Here is a 6,298-nt window from a genome sequence, read left to right as displayed (position 1 = left end):
GATTTGCTGGTTTTATTAGATACAAGGAAGCCTGGGATGTATGTTTACTGCATTCTAAAAGCAGATAAGCTAGAACTTTCTAATATAGTCACCACATGATGTCACCACTTCATGCTGGTTTGATTTGATGTTCAGAGGCAGTCGTAGCAGAGCGGCATCTGCTGAAATGAACCACGAGCTTCTCAGATTGACAGTACTGATGCAGTGCTACCATCTGGTGGCATCTTTCTGGAAAGGTCATTTTTCTGTGTTAATATTTGTTAATGACAAATGTCTCTGAAAAGAAATTTTGAGAAGGCTTAATAGTAAAAATGCCTTGCCTAACATACGATCTTGGAAAATTTTTTAGAATGTCCAAATGATTTATGATTCATGCTAAGATATAAAGGATTCTGTCACACAATGGCCACACCATGAACAGTCACCTGTCTACCTAAAGTTCCACTTTGTCACACGGAGAACTGGACTGGCATATATGCTTCTTAAATTTTACTCAAATTTCGACGGCCAATAAATGATTTTAAAGTATAACATTCTAGAAAGACTAGAATAGTCTTAGAATGAAAATTTGCTGTTAAAACTGGAAAATAGTTTCTCTTACACCAACAAACCTGACTACAGTAAAAAAATTGGCCATATTAGAGAGATGTCTCATGATAGCAGTGTATGGCCTTGTGGTTGGAAAACATCTGATATCCTTTTCGGAGTTATTCATATATATAAAATAGCCACCTGTGCTTAATTATCAAAACTTTAAAATCCCCAAATTAAAAAAAACCCCTCTGATCTAAATATCTTTCTCTTGCCAACTTCAGACAAAAAAAATTAAGTGCTGGTGTCAGTTTTTGACGATTAAAAAGCATTGGAGATGACAGCAATTTGTAAGGAGTTCGTGATAGTTCCAAATATTGACTGACTGCTTCTCTATGGCAGGAAGAAACTGTGCTATTTTGAACAGATTGAAGATTTGTGTAGTTTTTTTTTCTTTTTCTTTTTTTTTTTTTTGGTTTAAATTCCATCCTGCCACCTCACCCCATTAGTGTCTGGTCTTCTCGTATCACACGTGGCTGGGTCATTCCAGCCATCACAGCTGGTTTTCTGCTGGTAGTTGCCTCAGGACTGCTTTTTGTACTGCTATCTGGATCTGCCCTGGATTACTTCTGTGCAAGCTCTATTCCTATGTTCGTTAAGCGACATGGTTTTATTAACAAGAGCAATGCTATTTTAACAGTAGCACAATTCAATTGTGTATTATAATTCGAAAGCTGCTGTGAATTGATGAAGTACATAATAATCCACTGTAAACTGCGGAAGTTGGAGCAAGTGCCTCAGTTTGCTATTTTCGGCATTTCTATGGAGCCATGTACAATAGAGAGCAATGCAAGGCTTGTAAACTTTCGCCACTTCTTATAATCGAAGAACATAAAATGTACCCCCTCAGGTTATTTTGCTGACGGTACACCTGAGTTGCCTCTATGTACACAGATGCTTCGTTCCAGTGTTGTCCTTCGATGTTTGGAGCTGCGGATAGTCAAGGGCTGGAAATTTTGGCTTTCAGTGTAAGCTTCAAGTTGAGCAGTTTTTTAAATCGGAGATAATGTTTGATTCCTAGTTCTGTTTGGGGGCAAATTTTCATTTATCTAAATAAAATGCAACCTAATTAAATGCCATGGATTTCCTTCTGTAATTTCACCTTAATTCAGTTTTGACTCCTTTTCTCTTGACTCTTGTGGTACTCATCACCCATTTAACTTCTGCTTGGAACTACTTAGCCAGCCTTTGTGACACTGTCCACAGAGCATCATGGGAGTTTGGAATTTATCTGGGACATGTGTGAAAGCACAAAAATCTCTATCAGTGATTCTTAACCTTTTGGGGTCAGGGGCCCCTTTAATTAGAATCTCATTAAACCTCTGACTGACTTTCAACTCCCAAAAATGAACCCAGTTTTATGTACAGTTTTTGGATAGCTACACAGACCTGCTCTGAAATCCCAGCCAATAACCAGAACCAGTTAGAAACCACTTATCTAACTACAAGAAAGGACACGGTCCAAGGATTCCCAGGTGGTAAGAGGTTGGAACCTGAACACATCCAGTGTCACAGAACCTCAGGTCTACATGATTATTCATTTGGAATGTGATTCTAGAAATGGATCTTCTGGACAGCATGGCACAATTCGTGTGCAAATGCAAGCTTCAACTCCACCAAATTCCTTACTATCTCAAGCCTGTATCACTGGAGTTAGGAAAATGACCTGGGGTGTTAACTTTTTTAGATGAGAAAGTTGAGCTATAGATGACCAGCTTTTAAGTGATAACACAGGTTTTGGCTAAGGCGACCAGGACTTGGTGGTGAAGATAATTATGACTTTTTTAGAGTGTTTAGAGTGTTTTTTAGAGTGTTGTACAGTTCTGAGTGAGGTAATCTTATAACTTTGCATGGTCTTCCATTGCTTGTTGACATTAAATTTTTTTTTTTTTTTTTGGTGAGGAAGATCAGCCCTGAGCTAACATCCATGCCAATCCTCCTCTTTTTGCTGAGGAAGATTGGCCCTGAGCTAACATCTGTGCTGATCTTCCTCTACTTTAGAGATGCTGCCACACCACAGCCTGACAAGCGGTGCCTCGGTGCATGTCCGAGATCCGAACCCCGGGCTGCCAGCAGAGGAGCACACGCACTTAACCACTAAGCCACGGGGCCGGCCCGACATTACAAATTTTAACACGAGAGGAGAGGTATTCATCTAACCTCTTAAGAGAAGCGTCTCGATAACACTCATTTGGAGACCAGAGGTAGAGTGACATTTGCAAAATTATGAAGTTAGGACCCAGCGTGTTATTTTCCCACAACAGCATATTGAGACTAAAGCCCAGCTCTAACTCAACCCGTGCTTGTCCTTCGATTTGTTCTAATTATCCCAAACAATTTGGTACAATTAACGAGCACAGAGGCAATACTATAAATTAGGCTAATATAAAAACCACGTTGTGCATGATCCTACTGATCCCTGTTAGCCTCAGGAGCTCACCTAATTCCTGGCAGAGCAGGTGGGGTGGCCTCTCCAACTTGACACCGGAACACAATTAGGGTTCTTTCTAAAGAGTTTACAGAAACAATACTGCAGAGTTGGCCGGTGGGCCATTTGAAGGGGTGGGATTTGTCTTACAAAGTCATTAAAATAGTTGAGCAGGCAAGTGATGCTTTCCTTCTACGTTAGTGATTCCCAAGGCAGCGTTGGGGGTTGTGACTTGGCCCCACCTTTCTTCCTTGTAGTTTTCGGTGATCACTATAGCCAGGGTGTTACTGGAATTTAATGAGTTGGGGCCACAGATGCTTGAGATCCCACAAAGCCCAGGCCAGGCCTTCTTTTTTATTGGCCCTAAGCTAACATCGGTTGCCAGTTTTCCTCTTTTTGCTGAGGAAGATTAGCCCTGAGCTAACATCTGTGCCCATCTTCCTCTATTTTGTTATATGGGATGCTGCCACAGCATGGCATGATGAGCAGTGCATAGGTCTGTGCCTGGGATCCGAACCTGTGAACCCCAAGCTGCTGAAGCAGAGCTCACGGACTTAACCACTATGCCACCGGGTTGCAGGCCAGCCCTTCTTAAGAAAACAGTTTCTACCTAAAATGCCAATGCATCTAGAGAGGTGCTTCTAGAGAATTAAAGACTGGAGGCTGGGAGGAGACTAGCTAACATGTTATAATAATCCAGGCAAGAGCCGATAATGGCCTTGAAGTAGTGGCAGTTTGGCTGGAGAAATGGGGGTGAGATCAAGAGATACTAGGAGGTAGAATCAACAAGGTTTGATACCTGATTATCTGTCATGGGAACGGTGGGGTAAAGAATAAAGTTTCTGGATTGCCAACCTGGGTTTGGAGCCACATCCTGACATGGGCGGGGGCGGGGAGGTAATATTCGTTTTGGGAATGTTCAGTTTGGGAGACCTATGAGATCTCCAGGGGTAAATGCAGAATCGGCGGCTGGATATATGGGTCTTCTAGACAGGACAGAGAGACAGCAATGGCTCTTCTGTCCTCTCTGCGTCCTTGAAGGCACAGAGGGAGAAATAAACTACATAAATCCTTGCAACACTTCCTAAAATCTCATGCACAAACTTTGGTAACTAAGAAAGCTGAGGTTTTAGAGGTCACTCACCCTGTCACAGCAGTTTCCTCATTTCCAAATGCATAACTAAGTACTTCCCAAGATTTTCCTCTTGTGAAAGTGCTTTATAAACTAGAAAGCAAAATGCACCATAATGTATGAATATTAGTAATTAGAAGAGAGAGATTAGAAGTAATTAGAAGGAGAGATTTTAATAAAACTGTCCATCAGGAGCAACGTTGTGACCACTGATGACTGCTGTGTCCTTGGATATTTTGATAGATTCAGAATAATGATATTGATCTTCCTAAAACATCGTAAATAAATATACATCTTATTCAGATATGCTCTTCTTAAGAGACGAAACATCCACTTTATATGTCATCGGCATTTATTTTCTTTGCTCCTCTCCCTGTGGCCTTTCCAGCATTTGTGGCCTGCGGGCACATCTCCCCAGGGAGCCTGGAAGGGGGTGGGGATGCACCATGAATTGGGGACTCTGCTTGGGAGGAAGCCAAACCTGCAGTCTCTTCAAGGTCACTCCCAGACCTCCCCTGACTGTTTATCATTCAAGATCCTGGTTCTCTCTGGCTGGCTGCCTTCTGACCTTTGTCTGCTGATGGGCATCTCTACCTCACTGGAAAGATAAAAGAATTCTTTAGTCCATTTTCTTTTGCTAACGAAAAAATTATAGAAAGAAATTTAAACCACTAATGGTTAGGAAGGGTTCCCTGGGCGATGTGATGGCAGCAGAAAGGGCCCTGGATCGGGAGACCTGGGCTCTGTAATTAACAGGGTGTAGTTGTACCATCTTGGCCAATTACCTAATGCCATTTTGTTTCCTCATCCGGATCCTTGCCTTTCTTACAGTAGGGAGGATCATCTAGGTGGTCTCCTCAAAAACTACTTAGGGCATTTGGTTACTTTGGTTACATTCTTTTCTATGCTCACAGATTAGCTGGAAATGGCACAGATCCCTTTCTGGCCCTTTATTAGCTCCCCTGGCCATTATAATTCTGAGAAGAAAGCAGAACCAAGATAGGACTATAGCAGAAATTATATGGTAATGCTGTGGTTCAGAAAATGTTGCCACTGGCACCATCATCATCATCATCATCATCATCGTCATCATTTGGGAACCTGTTTGAAATGCCAATTATTGGGCCCCACCCTGGACCGACTGAATCAGACACTCGGGGGGCCAGCCTGCAATCTGTTTGATCAAGCCCTCCAGGAGATTCTGCTGTGCTGAAGCTCTAAGACCACAGTAATAACATAAGGCTATAAAACGGATTTAAGTGAAATGCCTCAATAGCAGAACACAAAGGTTAACAGGTGGAAAAAGCTTTCCTCTTCCAGTTGTTTCTAGCCCACAGAAATGTTTGCACATTTGGGAAAACATCATTTGAGCCACATAGGGGTTTGAATCCTGGCTGTCTCTATTTGGCTGGATAACCTCAGAAAAGTTACTTCTCTGGGCCTCAGTTTCCTCGACTGTAAAACCTGGACATGTCTGACAGGAGTGTTGGGAGGAGTAAACGTAAGCACGTAGCACAGACACCTAATACAGGGTCTCACTTTCCCCCCATTCAGCCCTTCAGTTGACAATGCATTCTTCACCAGGAGCAATCTTCACAGCAACCAGGGAATTTAGGCAGGGCAGGTTTTGTTCATTTTCCAGAAAACAGCACAAATGAGTCAAGAATTTAATAACCAGTCTTTATGTTCAGAAATGTTTTGATTTGCCTGGGAATGAAACACCAGAATATCATTTCATCCTGGTCCATTCTTTTTACACTAAAGATTCTAGGTTTAATTTTTATGTTATTGAGAGAGTGGTTAAGAGTTTAGTTGCTATTTTTCCAGTTGTTTAAGAAGCCAGTTCTAGAAAAGGCAGATTAATTGATTGTTATCTTAAGATGATTAATTTATTTGCTTAAAGATTTCTAAGCCTAAATCTTGTTTACCTGCAAATGATGTATAGCAATAATTTGTTCTAGACTAAAATGGAAGACTAAAACAAAGCAAAATGCAATTTAGGTACTCTGAGGATTCTGATATTGTCATAAAAATGCAAAGTCAACCTGAAGAATAAGTCACATTCCATTATAATTAACTACACGCTTCATACAAATAATTTTGTCTTAGAATTCATTCCTAGTGAATTAGTGAAGAGGGCTCCCCCT

This window comes from Diceros bicornis, chromosome 39 (assembly GCF_020826845.1).
Source record: "Diceros bicornis minor isolate mBicDic1 chromosome 39, mDicBic1.mat.cur, whole genome shotgun sequence".
NCBI classification, from domain to species: domain Eukaryota; kingdom Metazoa; phylum Chordata; class Mammalia; order Perissodactyla; family Rhinocerotidae; genus Diceros; species Diceros bicornis.
Note: the sequence above shows the minus strand (reverse complement) of the source record.